Source organism: Cetorhinus maximus, chromosome 4 (assembly GCF_964194155.1).
Source record: "Cetorhinus maximus chromosome 4, sCetMax3.hap1.1, whole genome shotgun sequence".
NCBI lineage: Eukaryota > Metazoa > Chordata > Chondrichthyes > Lamniformes > Cetorhinidae > Cetorhinus > Cetorhinus maximus.
Window position 1 is genome coordinate 59,062,717 of NC_135882.1, and position 18,100 is coordinate 59,080,816.

An 18,100-nucleotide genomic window follows, 5' to 3' on the forward strand; every position below is an offset into this window, starting at 1 on the left:
TAGATGATAAAATAACATGGGCAGAATTTCCTCTTTTGTGCTTAAACATAAATAAAGCTCTGACCAGAACATAAAGGAAAATTAAGGTGAAAATCACATGCTGATGATAGAATTCAACTGATTTTTCTGTTCATTTAAATGAATGGATGGGAAATCAAGAAGGCTCTATTATAGGGATGCAACCTTCCCACCTGATTTTCCCACCAAATGCAAATGAAGGAAATCTGCCCCATGCAATTCCAACATGCGTCGAAATTTTACATGATACTGTAGAGCACTGATCAGTGTAGGATTTAACTTTTTAATTCCATGGTTTGTAGTTTTAGGGAGAGTTGGCTAATCTTAGACTGTATAAACACATTTAGATAAACTTGAAACATTCAAACAATCTCAAAATTATCCGGAAAACAATGTTGCGGCTCAAGGTAAATGATTCAACCCATTTCAAGCTAAACAGATTATTTATATAGCCAGGTGCTAGGCTAAACAGTATTAGTCAGAAAGTATCTTCCTCTTATTACGATTGCTTGGGGGAACCGTAAACCAAAATAATCAAATTTACTAAACGACCCCTAAATGAAGAAATTACTAACAAGATTTCACAACACAAATCAGAACCAATGCAAATTAAACATGGATAAACAGGCAAATGATACTTCAAATGTAAAGGTAAATTTCACTTTATATAGTCAATACAACCAAAATAATTCTCACAAAACACCACATCATTCCCTGCACAGACATGTAGTTGTTAATTTCTCTAACTTGGCCATGGTGCATAGGATCTCTCACTTTCCTACTCAATTGATTGGGCCCTTGAATTGCATTCACAAACAACCTTATTCCATCTGAGGTCCCCGGACCCATCATCCAAAAGGCACACTCCTGCAAAACCTCCTTAGCAGATTCATCACAGCCTTGATGATACAGATTTCCCAGAGACTCCTGTATTAGACTCCCTTACTAAAGCCCATTAAAGGGTCTGGTTAGCTCTGGCGAAATTAAAGCAGCAGCAGTAAAATTATGCAATTTGTTGTTCGGCTTTCTGTCCTATTTAACTATCTTACACACATAGCTCCTTGTAAATGTGCTTTCTCTGTTCTCCCCTCTGCTCCAGCTCTCCTTTAATGCCTGCCAGTCACATAGCTTCTGGTCTTAACTTCCATCCTCCTCTTCTTTTCATGGTTTCCGGCAAATTCACACCTCTTTGTTGTATTACTGCCACCTAATGTATTGGAGGAAGAAGCTCAATGCAAAGAAAAAAAAAGAAAAAAAAATTCTATGTGCTAATCCTGTGAAATATAAAAAAGACAAAACAAATTTATAAATACCCCAATACCTAAATCTAACTGCTAAAATACTAGTCAACATATCACACCGTATACCTTTCCATTGTAAATTAGACTGCATAGTTCCCCTTTCAGCCGCAAATTTATTACAGTGTAATAAAACATGCTCCACCGATTGCAGGAATCCTTCCTCACATTCCTGACACAAACCATCAATGTATTTCCCTATTAAATACAGAGGCTTATTCAACTCGCAATGCCCAATCCTAATCCTGCTCATAATCACCTCATCCACTCTACACTTCCCAGGGAATTTACTAGATAACTCCACATTGTTTTGAATCTGATATAAATGTCTCCCTTTCTCATCCATATCCCACTTTTATTGCCATAATGCATATAGTTTATCCGTAATAATAGATTTAATTTCCATCTCCCTAACAAAAGCTCAATATCTGGAATCAAGTGATTAATAGAACTTTTAGCCAACGAATCTGCTGCCTCATTCCCTACCACACCTTTATGCATCGGCATCCATTAAAAAACCCACCACAATATTCAACTGTTATATGTTATTCAATAAATGAAAAATTTCAAAAATAAAATCCTGTCTGAAATCAGAAAAACAAGATTGGATAGAAAGCAATGCTGATGACGAATCTGAACAAATGATGACTCTCAATGGTTTTACCTCCACTACCCACTCTAAAGCCAACATAATTGCCATCAGCTCAACTGAAAATACTGATAAATTGTCAGATAACCTTCTCACAATACTAACATTAAATTCTGGAATAAAAATTGTTGAACCTGTCCTTCCCACCCCGGGATCCTTAGAACCATCTATATAAAGCTGAATATAAGCAAACCAATCCTTATCTATATATTCTTTTACAAAACTAGACAAATTAAAACCTATTCACTTTCATTTAAGTTTGCCCAGTATTGTAAAATCAACCTCTGGATGTTGAAAGTACCAGTATGGAACTATTGACCAACATGCATGTATGCTTATATTGAAAACATGCAGACCCAACTCTTCCACTAAGCCACTTACTCTTTTCCAAAAAAATTCCCCCTTATTTATGATCCTTGATCCTGACTATGTTGAAGGACACATTTGGTTAAATTATTGTCTTTCTGCCCTACCAAGTTAATTCCCATCCTCATAGTACTGCTTCCAGGTCAAGGATCACCAGGTTACTTGGATCAGTATTTCTTATTATCCAAGGAAATTATAATTGATCCCTTTACAATTGATGCAAGTTCTTAAAAGTTCTTTTCAAACATTCTTAAAAACAATTACAGATTCCACACGTATTTTAAATCAAATTACATATCTTCCTTACAGTAGTGTTTCCAGGCCAAAAGTCATCACACTCTACATCTTTGAACCGCTGCTAATATTTTCCAAAAAAATGTGATAGAATTACCTGAATAGATTTTCTTCACTTCCATCATTGGTTACTTACTGACAATCTTTTCAAAAGAGGAGCAAGTAAATTTATCTTTGGCAAACCTTAACCATAAATCATGCCATTGGGTCCTCAAGAGATAATGCAAGACAATAAGCACTGGAATATTAAAGAGTTCACAAGATTAAGGCTACTATTTACCATTCAACAATCCCTTAGAGTTACAATTTGCATGTCACAATGTTGTCTTTTAACATTTTGCACAACAGAGAAGAAAGAATTTGTGTCATATCATTTATTTGGTTTGCTCCAAAATGTTAAAAAATCAATGGGCAGAATTTTGCCCTTGGTCGGCGGGTGGGCCCCACCGGCTCGGCGGCAGGCGGACCGCAGACCCCCACCACCGAAACGGGGCCCGCCGCCATTTTGAATGGGCGGGCCAATTAAGGCCAGCCCAGCGGGCTGCCTGACGAGAAGCGCTATGCACTTCCTGTGCGGGGGGGAGGGAATCCTCATCTGTCAAAGTGCGCTCTTTCGGGCATGTGTGCGAAAGAGTGCACATCTCCCTGAGACGAAGTGCAGTCTCAGGGAGATTAGTGACACTGTCAAAAACTTAAAAAATAGAGAAATAAAAATATTATTAACATGTCCCCCTCATGTGACAATGTCACACGAGATGGGACATGTTAATAAATATCACATGACATTTATTAAAGCTTTTACAAACGGACATAAAACCTCATCCCGCCGTGGATGAGGTTTCATGTATTATCAGAAGCCTGCTGGGGCTCCTGGCCTGCCCGCCAGCCTTAAGGTTGGACAGGCAGGGCCTTTAATTACTTTAATTAGCCTGTCAATGGCCTCAATTGGCCATTGACAGGTCAGCGGGCAGACAGTTGATTTCGCTGTCCGCCCGCCTTCCTGAAAATTTAAAGGGACTGGGATGACGTCGGGGGTTCCTTCTGTGCAAATCTGTGAAACTCAGTGCCTGAGAATTGTGGACCGTTATCTGAGATGAGCACTTTAGGTATGCCATGGTGAGCAAAAATTGATTTTAAATGATTTATTACAATGATGCTCTTATTATCATTTCTCAGCAGCCCAGACTCAAAAAACTTTGTGTAATAACCTACTGCTAGTAGGAAATCACTGTTGTCATAAAAGCAAAATACTGCGGATGCTGGAAATCCAAAACAAAAACAGAAGGTGCTGGAAAAACTCAGCAGGTCTGTGGAGAGAAAAACAGAGTTAACATTTCGACTCCATATAACCCTTCTTCAGAGCCTGTTCTCAAGTGTAAACAAGTCCACTCCAATTTTCTGCCAGGGCCTCTCTGGAACACTGTGTGGTTGAAGTGGCTCTTTTGGTTGTGACTTGCTGTACTTTTGGCACGCTGCACACACATTTACCATTTCCCCGATTTGTGCTCCCATTCCAGGCCAATACATTACATCTCAAGCTCTTCTCCTGCATATTTCTATGCCAAGGTGACTTTCATGTATGCGCTGCAGCGTTTCTTTCTTCAGTGTTGCAGGAATTATGATTTTTTTCTCCCTTGAAAAGTATTCCTTCTGCTACATGAAGTTCCTAATGGAAGTTCCAGCACTCTTCTTTAGCAGAAGGGGCTCCTCTCCGATGTGTGGGCCAGCCAGTTTGCACAATCTGCTGCAGCTTTCTCAGGGTGGCGTAGCTCTTGGTCGCTTCCCTGATCTCATCCAGTTTGGTTACAGTCATAGGTAAGTTCTTTGTCAGCATGTGAACCTGTGCTTCTGTTTCTTTATCCTCTTCCTCCATGATAGGTAGGTATGCATGTGATAGAGTGTCTGCAATGTACATTTTCTTGCCTGGTTTGTATTTAACTCTGACCTGGTACTTCTAGTAATCTTTGGATCCTTGGTGGTGCACAGTTTAGGGGATTTTTAAGTATAGATTCCAAAAATTTATGATTAGGCTCTACCTCCACATCTTTGCCATTGACAGACTGGTGGAAGCGTTCTAGGCCAAACACAATTGCTAGCATTTCTTTCTCTATTTGGGCATACTGCTGCTGTGTTTCAATCATTGCCTTTGAGGCCACTGGTGCCTCATTTTGCCCCAGGTCGGTCTTTGAAACGTCCACTGAGATCTTGACCGGCTGACTGACATTGTAATGCTTTAACACTGGTGCCTGGGTCAGTGTTCTCTTCAGACTGGCCAAATCTTCCTGGTGACTTTGTTCCCAGAGCCATTCCACATCATTTTGCAGTAGTTCTCTGAGGGGTGCTGTCAAGTTTGACATGTTCAGAATGAATTTCCCAAGATAGCTCACCATTCCCAAAAACTTCTCCAAGTCTTTCTTACATTCTGGGGGTGGCATGTTCACAACTGTTTCGATTTTACCTGGGTCCAGATTCAGTCCCTCACTTGTTAGCACACGTCCCAAGTATTTGATTTCATGAATATCTATTTTGCACTTTTCCTTCTTTAACTTGAGGTTCCTTTCTCTAGCTTTGGCCAGCACCTGCCTCAGTCTGTGGTCATGACCTCATGATGCTCCCCAGACCAGCACCTTGTCGATATAGGTTTCCACGCATGAATTAATACCAAAAGGTAAGTGTTAGAACCTGTATCGCCCGTATGGTGTGTTGAATGTACAGAGATAGGAGCTGCGTTCATCCGGCTTGACCTGCCAGAAGCCTGAACTCACATTCAAAACCGAATAGTATTTAGCATCAGCTAACCTACACAAGATCTCTTCTACTGTGGGCAGCTGGTAATGCTCTCTTTGTACTGCCTGGTTTAGGTGTCTGGGATCCAGACAGACTCACAGATTCCCATCTGATTTTTCTACAATTACAATTGTATTAACATACTTTGTCAGTTCATCAATTTTCTTGATGATGTGAAGTTTCTCCATTCTGTCCAACTGCGCTTTCAGTTAGTCTCTCAGCGTTACTGGTATTTTCCTGGGCAGGTGTATTTTGGGTGTCACAGTTTCGCCAATCTTGATGGTGTGTTCTCCTTTTAAGCAGCCAATCCCCTGGAACTCATCCTTATACTTGCTCAGGATGTCATCAGTGGCGACAGTCATTATTCTCTTGATTAGCTTTAGATTTTCACAAGCTTTGATTCCAAGAATGGGTTTTGCATCAGTTTTCACCACTATGAATGGAAGTGCTTGCGGCTGTTTTTTTGTTGTTCACTTTAAGTGTGCACTTGCCTTCTACTGCAATTTTTTCACCTGTATAAGTAGACAGCTTTACTTTTGTTTTAGCTAGCTGTTTTTCTATGCTTATCTTATGATGCAGGCTTATGGGATTGACATTTGCTTGTGCACCTGTATCAAGCTTGAAATTCACCATCATGTTGGCAATTTTTAAATCCACCTTCCATTCGTCTTCTTTGGAATTTGTTGTTACTGCACCAACGAAAAGGTCAGTTTCGGTGTCTGTGTCAATCGTGTGTACTTTCTTCGATTTATTCATCTTAGCGAAGTGATTTAGTTTATCACAGTTCAATCACTGTTTTCCACAGGCTGGAAAACTACGTGGTAAATGTTCTGTTCCGCATTGGCTGCATTTAAATGTTTTAATTACTGTTTTGTTCTTTTTATGTTCAGACTGTCTATTTGTTCTTTCCAGGGGCTGTTCCTGTTTAACTGCATCTAACTGCTTGACCATGTGTGGCTTATCATCATCTGTCATCTACTTAATCTGGCATTTCATTGTCTCTGCCACTCTGCAGATAGTTATTGCTTTCTCCAGCGTGACGATCAACTTCTCTCAGAAAGTCATTTACGATTTTGCAAATTATTCTACCTCAGATGAGTAATTCTTCAAGCTCTCCAAATTCACACAATTTAGCTCATTTTCTCAGCTCAGTTACGTACTTACTAATGTTGTCACTGCCTTGTGTGCACATAAAAAATCGATATCTATCAGACGTGATGTTTTTCTTAGGGCTGTAGTAGGCTTCGAATTTTTCCGATATTTCTTTCAATTCATTTTGTTTATCATCATTTTCAAATGTGAATGTGTTATGGGCTTCTAAGGCTTCTTCCCTGCTACATGAAGAAAAATGGAAGACTGTACTTGAGGGTCTTTTTACCACTTTCCATCACTGAGAGGTACAGCTCGAATCGCTGCTGGATCCTCCTCCAGGTTTTGGAGAGATTTGCCTCCAAACAGAGCCCTGTTGGTGGTTTCAGAATCTCCTTTGTTGCATTTAGTTTACTTCTGACACCATGTCTTGTTCTGTGTTTCAATTATGTCCACAGGCCATCGACATTATAGCTGAGCAATCACAACGCTTTTGCAATTTGCATTTATTATGATATATGTGTGCAGTGAATTCAGAAATAATAAGTCCACCAAGACTTTTAGCCAATTAAAATATTTATTAACAAAATAAAAGATGTCAAGAACATACATAACACTACAATTACTATTATAATAACTCCTAAAATTCCTAATTAGCCTGGCCTCAGTTACACTCCCTGTAAGGCAACTGTCCACAATAGGTTTTAGATTTAAAATAAACTAAGCAAGTTAACACAATACCCTGGACAATGGAATTCCAAATGGCTGTTCTCCAGCTTCTCCTTAGTTAGGCAACAGACTTAGGCACAAATGCTGGAGGCTTCATTATGGCTATTTCATACATAGCTGTTAGATCTTACATAGTCTTCCGACACCTTGCTCCTTTATATATGTTTCTCTCTTTTTAATATGTAAATTCTATTGTTCCATAGGTCTTTGAAATCATATCTTCCTCATAAAATAAAACTTTAATGTTGCCAATATTATCAGTAACCTTTTGGAAATATAATCACATTCCTCAGCCTTGCTTTTCTAGCTAGTTGCAAACAGACTAAGATCCCTTTGAAATCCAAATCTTCTTTCACTTATCTAAAAATGCAAATTCATTTCACACCTTACATGCTAAGCCAGCATCCATGTTTACTTATTAGCATATCAAGCACCTAGCTTCTTTTGATGATTTAAAGCTTGCAGTCCACTTGACTACAAAATGTAATTAAATCACACACAGGGCCAACAATATTTACCCCCATAAACCAACTTCACAATAAACCAGAAAATTATTATGAAAATTATTATGCTTCCATGACAGGTTCAGGTAGGCTGGTCACCACCACCTTCTCAAGGGCAATCAGGGATGGGTAATAAGTACTGGCCTAGCCAGCAAAACGCACATCACTTGCATGAATAAAATTAATAAACTCGAGCTTCCATCTGTCTGTCTCTCATGCTCACTGCTTCCTTTTTGACTCTCCAGCTCCCTGCTTCCTGTCTGACTCTCCTGCGTGCCACTTTCCTGTCTGACCCTGCAACTCTTCACTTTTCTGCTCAACTCTACTACTAACCATGTCCCTGTCCAACCCTCATACTCATCGCTTCCCTGCTCAACTGTCTCATTCACCACTTCCCTGTCCGACGTTACCACTCGCCGCTTCCCTGCCCTATTCCCTTACTTGATGTTTCCCTGTCCGACTCTTCCACTCGCTGCCTCCCTGCTTGACTCTCCCACTCACCACTTCCCTGTCTGACTCTCCCACTTGCCGCTTCCTTGTCTGACTCTCCCACTCACCACTTCCCTGTCTGACTCTCCCACTTGCTGCTTCCTTGTCTGACTCTCCCACTCACCACTTCCCTGTCTGACTCTCCTACTCGTCGTTTCCCTGCTCAACTCTCCTAATTACCACTTCCCTGCTTGACTCTCCCACTTGCCACTTCTCTGCCCAACTCTCCCATTCACCACTTCCCTCCTGTGAGAAATTGATTTTTAAAAAATATTTTTGGGGAATATTGTGTTATTCTGTGAAGAAGGCTATGTGTGTCTGTGTGTGTGCATATGATTTAATTAAGCTGGGCAGAGATTAAAGGAGTCAGGTTGGCTGGGGGGTTTAAATCATGAAAAAGATATAGGTGTTAGGTTTGAGGCACAAGTGAATAGGTTAGACATCATATTTGCATTTTTGGTTAAGTTGAGAGTTTGTTTGAATATTGAAGGGAAGTCAGAGGTGACAAGAGACATGTTTGCACCTTGCAGGAGTTCCATATGTACAAAGAAGTCGGGATATTGTATTTTATTGACTCAAACACAAATACAAAATTGAGACATGGAAGATTTTATATTTGGAAGGATTTGAGTTTCAAAGAGGTGTGAGAACAATGTAACCTGAGATGAAAGGGGGGAAAAAAGGTATTTAAGAGTTACTGTAACTGGGAGCCATAGTTGTTGAGATGTAACAGCTGGAGTTGTAGCTGGACCTCTGGGCTGAGAGAGGATGCAGTTTGAACTCACCATCCAGTTAAGCCAGAAAAGTCTTGGGCTGAAAAAAGCAGTTTTATTCTGAAGTTTGGATTTCCACGGTAGAGTGGAAGAGAGTTAGAGGTCATCTGGGATTCCTTTATTGAAGCTACAGCAGTTTTCCTTGGGTAATATTATTGGGTTTTTTCTAGTTAAACATCTATAAGGGAGTGTTGCCTGGAAGGTGTTTACTTATGGGTCTGACTAAGTAGAGAATCTTCTTGGAGGAATGTTTTGTAAAACTAAGTTTAACTGTGTAACTATAATCTTGTGTGCTTAAGTTTCCTTTTATTCTTGTCAATACAACTTTTACTTGTTAAAATCCCAGAAGTATTACTGGACTTCTTGCTGCTGAGATCGGTACTTCTTCTTCTCCTTTTTAGAATGGCCCGTAAGCCAAGTTTCCCTCTGGAATTTGGTTTGCATAGCAATTAACATCAGTTGTTGTCATGACACTCCCCTGACTCTCCCACTGGCCACTTCCCCACCTCACACTCCCATTCACTGCGTCCCTGACAGATTTTCACTCCCGCAGCTCTTTTTGCTCACTTCCCTCCTCTCGCTGCACCTCTTTTGAGCCCTCACTTACAATGAGGATTCGAGAGAGAATGCAGCAAGTGGAAGAGTCAAGCAAGGATCCGGTGAGTGAGACAGAATCAGCGCAAGGGAGAAAATCAGCCTGCAAGTGGGTCGTAAGTAGAAAGAGATAGGGTTTTTTGGCCAATGGTCGAGGATTGACTTTTACAGAAGATATATGAAAAATTAAAGATTTGTTGGCCAATGATTTGCATCAACATTTACACGAGGTCAGCTATCACTCAAGTATATACGCATATCAAAATGAGAAGAAAGGTATAACAGTGAAATAGCAATGGATCAGAAATTATGCTGTAAAATAATGTTAAGGAATATGGTAATAACATGCAAATTGCTGTTCAATGTGTTTCCAAGCCGTCTGAGAGTTTGTAGCAAAAACACCAAATTTGCTGTTGCTGTGCTTCATATTATACATTTCAACTTTCACATTCTAGAGATTGGTTTTAAGATTTACTTGGTATTGTTTTACTCTTTTGCACCATTCAACTGCTCAGGGCTATTTTGCAACTCAGCTGTACTGCCATGAGATATAACAGGAAACAATGGACAACTCAGAAGATTATTAAATTAACATAATCTAAAATGACATAATAAAATGGGAAAATAATTTCATTTTAAAAGAAATAGGTGCTAGAAATACTTTGGGAGCAAGTCATCCAGCTGGCCTGTTCAGGAAGTGAGGTCGGCGGTGCTCAACCAAGTGAGGATCCAGCAGTGCAACATCTATCAGACAACCATGCTGAGAGTGATGTGCCCTGTTTTACAGGCCACTGCCATGCACTAATTATCTCCCCTTGCTTTCACAGGCACATCTGGGAAACAGCCGAGGGGGCCCACGACCCAGGTGCTCGACTCAAGCCCCGAAGACACCTCAGAAGAGGAATCTGCTGAAACCTTCATTGAAGACCTCTTACAGCACTCACCCTCACCCTCAACCAGTGCAGAGACACACACCTCGGTGGGACCTAGCTTTTGAGCAGCCTTGGGGCACAATCTGGTGAGCACACCGCTCTGTTTGATCCACAGCAGAAGGCAGCATTTTCCCAGGTGTCCAGCATTCAAAGAACTGCTGGAGACCAGAAATCTGCTGAGTCTGAGTCAGATGATGAGCCACTGGTCTCGGTCATACCTCAGTTGCTGGAGCTGCAAAGGCAAGTTCGGGATCATCACGGAGGGATGTTCGCTGCACACCTCAGCTTGCGAGGCATGATGGAGGGGTCCATCCACCTTCAGTCTGAGGTAATAGCACCGGCAGGCCAACGCACCGGGGTCAACTCTGGTAGAATGGCGGTCACCTTGGAGACCTTTGTCCAGGACATTGGTCCGGCACTGCTGCACAGGCTGAACTCCATCGCCAATGCCAGAGTTGGCCTCCAAAAGCGTCAACACGAGAGGAGTGCAAGGCAGCTCAATTTCACTCCAGCTTTCCCTTCTCCTCGAGGAGTCAGCCAAGTGCCCTCAGGCACCCATAGGGAGGAGGATCAGCAGGTGCATACCCTGGCCATCCACCAAGGTGACTCCAGGTGTTGAAGGGTTCTCAAAATTCCCACATTTTTCATATCATCAACAAGGATATGACTTTTGGACTTTTAAACTGCTGAGTTAGGTGTGAAACCCTGCAGACAGGAGGCTGGGCCCATGAAGGCCTGGGGCTGCACATGCCCGGGCTTATTGAGTACAGTGTGGATTGTTTTGCCTGAAACCAGACAACGAGTGGAGACAGAATACGCATTCTTCCCTTTAATACAATCAACTCAGAGAAAAACTTCACCTCACACGAAACTGAAGCCCATCAAAATCTTGCAGAAATAATCGTTACTAACTACTAAGGCAGAAAGGCACAATCAATTCAATTATGCGAACCCATCAATACACCACACATACAATGGCTTTCAGTTCAAAACTAGTTACTAGGCAGGAAGACAACGATAAACATCATGTGAACCCATTAAAAACAACGAGACATCAATCACCTGGGGAAGCCCACCAAAATCAAACAAAGAACTAACCTTGATTTGGATTCCGATAAGAAATTTGAAAGACAGTATAACTGGCCCGGTCAGTTACAAGAGGGAGAGAGGGAAACCAGCTAGTAGGCAGTGAGCAGTTGGGAGCGGTTGAAGCAGAGTTTAAGCAAGAAGATCTGGAGGTTTTGCAGGCCCGCAGGCAACATCACGGCGAGGGGCACGGGGTGGCAGGCTCAACCGAAGACAACAAGGCTGCAACCGCAGCCCTCTACGAAGATCGACCACCCACAACCGTGTCCTCCACTCAACTGAAGAACCTTTGCAGATTCCACAGACCAGGACCTCATGGGGACGGCAGGCCCCAGAGGACACAAAGAGTGTACCCCAAAACTGCAACCGGCTTACCTGGCTGGATTTCGAACTGACAAGGAACCCTGGTTGGTGAGCATGATCTCTGGCCTCTCCGAGTTCAATTTAGTTAGGTTTTGGGGGTGCGACAAGGGTAAGGGGATTAGCAGCGTGATTTTCCCTCATTATGTCGTGTGTTCCCCATTCTTAACTAAGTTTACTTTGTAAGTCTGTATAATCTCAGTGTAATCCTAATGTTATAAGTTCATTTGTGTCTTCAATAAACTCAGTTTTTTTTCTTGCACCAAAACCAGTTGTCTGCGGCACTTTGTCACAACCCCCAAATAAGTCCAAGGTCTAGAACCCAGGGAGTGGGAGCAATTCGAACTGCTCAGAAGTCAGTGGTGAAACTGACACACACCACCATCCCCTACAGTGTGTCTGGCCCATCTGAATCCCCTCTTCCTGTGGCTCCAGCAAGTCCAGCTTCACATGCCCAGGAATGTGCCACTGTCACACAGCAGGACCCCAAAAGCAGGCTGGGATCCTCCAGGTCTTGGCCCTCCAGAGGACACCCATCAAGTTAATCACAGACAGTTAGCAGGCTGCCTCCACCTCCACTGCGGATGTTGGGGGAGCACCAAGACATAGCAGCAGGGTTAGGAGGGTTAAGAAGATATTGTTGCACAGTTTTGACATGGGTGTTAATCATTTGTACACAATGTTCACTTTATTTGAAACTCCCAAGGATGTCTTCTTGTCTATTGCTCCTTGCTCTGGTGAGCAGTGTTCATATCACTCAGATGTGAAACCTTGGTCCTTGCACAAGATAAAGGCAGGTGTCTCAGTCCAGGGCCCCTTCCCTGTGCTTTGTGCAACTTTCCCAGTACACTGATGGTGCGCCTTCACAGTCACTGGTCACATCAGTCATGCCTGCATCTCGATCGGGATTATCATTGCTGCCAGAATGTCCTAGGTTAGCAGCACAGGGTGCCGACATTCTTTCTATGTGATCCCAGCACCTTTGAGGTGCGGCTAGCGCCCCCATCTCATCAGCATCTGTGTCCAGTGACAGTGTGGTCCTGAAGGGCTCAGCTCACGAAGGATGCCATAGGATCAGGAGAAGTTATAGTTTCCCCACTGCATCTCCATGATATGACCCTGTTCACACAGCGCAAGTGAGGTGTCATCAGCCAGACAGGAGTCAGACATTCACATAAGCTATGTGAAGATCTATGGAGGGTCCCAACTGCATGTTGTCATTATCCTCCTGGAATGTAGGGACTATGGGCATCTGCCATGTCTCCATGACAGGAGCCTTATCACAGAGGGTATGTGTGCTGTCATCAGCCAGACTGGAGTCAAACATTAACAGATGCAATGTGAGGATCTATGGTGTCTCCTCACTGCTTGTCTTCATCATCTTCCACGAATCTAGCAGCTATGAGGGCCTTGGAGTACGCCTGCCTCATCTGGCTGGTGCAATGGCCTCATCACAGTCATCCTTGTCATCAAGGACCTCCTGACCCTCATTCACATCAACTTCCTCCTCATTAGAGGAGATGTGCAACTCCTCTGTCACCTCCTCACCTAGCTCCTATCCCCTTTGTAGTGCCCAGGTTGTGAAAGTCAAAACAGGTGATGATGATGCGTGACACCCTCTATGCACTGTATTGCAGGGCTCCACCAGACTGGTCCAGGCACCTGAACCTCATTTTCAACATCCCGATGATTTGCTCACCAAGCTGCGAGTTGCAGCATGAGCCTCATTGTACCTTCTTTCTGCTGCAGTCTGAGGCTGCCGCACATGTGTTATCAGCCACGTCCTCTGTGGATAGCCCTTGTCCCCGAGAAGCCAACCCTGCAGCCTCTCTGGGCCCTGGAAAATGTCAAGGATCTGAGACCTACTGAGAATATAGGTGTCGTGGACACTCCCTGGGAACCGTGTGCGGACCTGCATTTGTGGTGGTTGCACGCCAGCTGAACATTCAGCGAGTGGAAACCCTTGCGATTGACATAGTTGACCGCTTGTTGCCTTGGAGATCTGAGCACCATGTGAATGCAGTCGATAGCACCCTGCACCTATGGAAAACCTGAGACCTGGGTAAACCCCTGCACTCTTGCATCCTGGCTTTTCTGAACCTGCGCAAAATGCACAAAGTTGTGTGCCTTCACGTAGATGGTGTCTGTGACCTCACGGATGCATTTGTGTGTAGAGCCTTGTGATATCCCACAGAGGTCACCTGCGGAGCCCAGAAAGGAGTCACTGGCATAAAAAATTAGCACCGCGGTCACTTTCACAGCCACTGGCAGTGGATGCCCTCCATGTCCCCATGGCGCCAAATCCTGCAGCAGCTGGCAGATGCTGGACATGTACCGTCTTCAGCAACACTGGTTCTTGGACATCTGCAGGAATGACAGGCACCGCCTATAGACCCTTGGTCCAGCTAAGTGCCGACCAGTGATGGCTCGCTGTGGATATTCGGCAATGTGCACTGGAACCCCAGGCGCCCCTTCTTCCTGAGGGTGAGGCTCCTCCCTCGGCCCATCCAAACACCTCCGTCACTCTCTTCTCCTTCATCTCTGCTCTCTGTAAGCCATGAGGTGTACAGCTAGGTCATGATGCTCGTTGCTCCTGATGTACCCCTCCTGCAGGGTGAAAGAGAGAGATGCGTGGGTTAGGTGGGGTATACTAAGATCGTCTCTTGGTTAAGTCTGATGGCCCCTAACACATACCAGAGAGTGCTGGCCACCACTTGTGTGGCCAGAGTTTAATGCGCTACACCCATTCGCTCCCATCCCACTGCACCTGACTAATTGGCAGCAGCTTTGCCCACAGGACTGCATGCTGTGCTTTCAGTTCAGGCACAGGCATTCTCCTAACCCACACTGTTAGCTTGAACCATGGGGGAGACTGGCCCAAACATGAATGATGATATTGCTGTGAGTGCCTCCACCAGTGACTGCTCCTTGGCCAGCTTTAGCAAGAAGATTGTACAATATGCTCAGTCATCCAACTGTTCTGTAGTCCAGCAAATTTGCAGTCTGTGCCCAAGGGGTGAAAAGCTCTGGAGCATTTGGTGGCAATTTCATGCCTCTGCATTGCTTGAGTGGGCAGATAAGCTAGAGGCCCGACTCCAAGCGTGTCAATGTGGCTGCGTCTGAACTGTCTCAGCTGCGGAGGAATGGTCACTTTATACATGTTTCATTAATGCATGGCTGATTCCTACCCCCCCCGCCACCCTACATGTGCTTGTGCACTATCATCAACCACAGCGCAGCCTTCCCCCCACCCCAGCTCACCTCAGCCACATTGCAGCCCTTGCCCCAGCACCGTACTGTCAGCCAGCCAGGAAAATGTGACTTGCCTGAGCCCTCGCCTGAATGTGTGGCGCCTCAACCTTGAGATCCAATAGGTGATCCATGCAAGCGCTGCACAAAATTACTGTGCACTCACCTCCAAGTTCCCCTCAAAGTACAGTTCACCAGGTGCCCGCCTTATAAATCCTGTTGTGAAACACATTGGCGTGATCCCAGATCATCCAGTGTGGGGGGGCTGATTCCAGCGAGCAGGGCTTATAATGACATGCAAATGTGTTAAATTGAAGTTCTAAACATGCGGTGGTGGGAAACTTGGCCCGCCATTGATGGGCGGAGTGGACAATTGCAAAATGATTTCACGACGCCGTGAAACTGATTTTTGGCCTCCCCACCATATTGTCCGCTCAGGCCCACTATGACGCCCAACACCAATGGGCACAGAAATTTCCACCCTTTGGATCAGTCATTATCTGACAGCAAGGAAACAAAAAACAAATTAAAATTTTATTGGAAACCTTTGTCCGGTGCCAATTTGCCTCACCGTATTTTTCAACCTTTACAAATATTTAATATTTACCGTGCCTCCTTGTATCTTCAGAGTTAAGTTTATTAAATTATCAATTTAATTACTAGGGGTAAGAACCCCATATCTTTTTCCCTGACCTTCCCCTGTAACTTCAGCAGTGAATCAGCAAAAACTCTTCTGAAACTCATTAAGAGCCAATTGCACTGTTTATGCAGCATTTCCATCAATAAGTGCCTAAGTTACAGTGGAAAATGCCACAGAATGTCCACAGTGAGACAATTAGAGAAAGCTACCTCAAAATGTCCTAATGAGGCTACCATAAAATTTGTCATGATGGACATCAACTAAGAAGCTCAGCATTGAAACCATGTTAAAAAGTGGGATGGCTAAACACCTCTTTTTGGTGCTCATGGATTTAAATTTTCACTTGAATTAATGACTGATTTCTAAGACTGCATATTCATTGAACCTGTCTCCTTGAAGCCAGGTGGAATGACACAATCTCACTTTTTATTCTGCAATTGTTTAAAGTGTTTTTTTATATATTTCCGCAACATATAGGCAAGAAAAGCAATGTGTAACTTTCACAATGGATCTTTGAAATATTACTGTGTGCACTTAATTCGCCCCACATCCTTCAAATTCCTCTGCAAGAGAGGGATGTGATTTGGTTAGAAGCAATAGCTTTCACGGCTGTTATGTCCATTGAGGAAAGAAGAGCCATGTTGCAGAAAAGAAATCAATAACAATGCAGCATATTACTTCAACTATTTAGAGGTCAATAACAAGAGTTTGAATTTCTCGTAATTGAAAGTGGCAATTTGCAGATGGGAGAAATTCAGTAAATGATCTTTCATCATAATTTGCTATCATTTTCCCATTTGAAGATTCAATATCAATATTTGTTTCGAGGTTATATTGCACATTCAAGCACAGGGCAAGTATAGTAGCTTAGACCAGGCTGAGTCAATTTGATATTGACATGTAACATGTCCTCATGCGGCTAGAAGTCAAATAATGCTGAATGTTGGCACCACGCCAATGAGCATGAATGCCAGCTGCAGTGGAGGCTGTACATTAATTTTACTTTTAAATGGAGAAGAGAAAAATCTTTTGGTCACTAAAATGTGATTTGTTTCTGGATTAATAATATTGTAAATTTTGCTCTTAAATGAAAGCATAATGTATCAACTTTATAATGAATATCGCTTGCACAGATAAATTTGGGATCCTGTGTCTTTTTTGCCAATTTATGAAGAGGAATGCAATGCCATTATATTTGTCATGAATTCAGTGCTGCATCCTGTGCTGCCTGCAATACCGGCAGTAAATTAGACTAATGTGGAGGAAGAAAACCATTTTCCAATCACAACTGATACAAACTACAAAATACTCAAGAACGGTTTGGAGAGTTAAAATGATTTGTTTAATAACTTTGTTCAGGCCAGATGGTATTAATACCATAATAGATTGACAATCTGGCAAGGGGGACAGAGCGGTATGCAATAACTAGTAGACAGACGGCAGAGGAGTAAAAATTGGTTATACCTCAAAAATTGAAAGAACACTTCATTCACTGTGTTCATTAAATCAGATTGGCAACAACAACTGATAAGATCGCTTGGCAATTAAATTATGTTATTCCAGGAGTGGTGTGAAAAGAGATATCAAACTGTATGCATAGCATTTTGGCATCTGTCAAAGCAATTAAACCTAACAACTTAAAAGCTGTAAGACATAGTTATGTCTGTTTGAAGGGAACAGCACATATTTAGACTGGACATCACTGGCGTTTTGACTTCTAAAAGAATATTTGTTGGTGATTAAAGTTCTCTTCACAAAATAGATCTTCCCACTCACATATAAAAGCAGTTGTGAAAATTAAATGATTGTCTCAATGCAGTTGCCCAAATTTCCTATTACTAATAGCACTTTGATCAAAATGAGTGCAATTACCTGAGAGACTTTCTGTAAACACTAACAAATGTAAAGGATAATACACATCAAAATGAACACAAGAGTCTTTCATCCCTATGAAGACTATGTGAAAATGAATAGAAAAATCAAGGAATAGAAATAGGTATTGCTTCTCAAGTCTATATTTAACTGGAATAAAATCAGCTTAGGATCCTTGTTATAGAACATAAGAAATAAGAGCAGGAGAAGACCATATCGAGCTAGCTCCAAAATATAGTTAATTCTCTTTCATTGATCTTAGAACATTTTCTGTGAATGGACCTTGTTCCCCACAAATAAAGGTCAGGTCACACTGTTCTACCTTTGCAGGGGGGAACATAGCCCAGGTCTAACAATGGACATAATTACAAC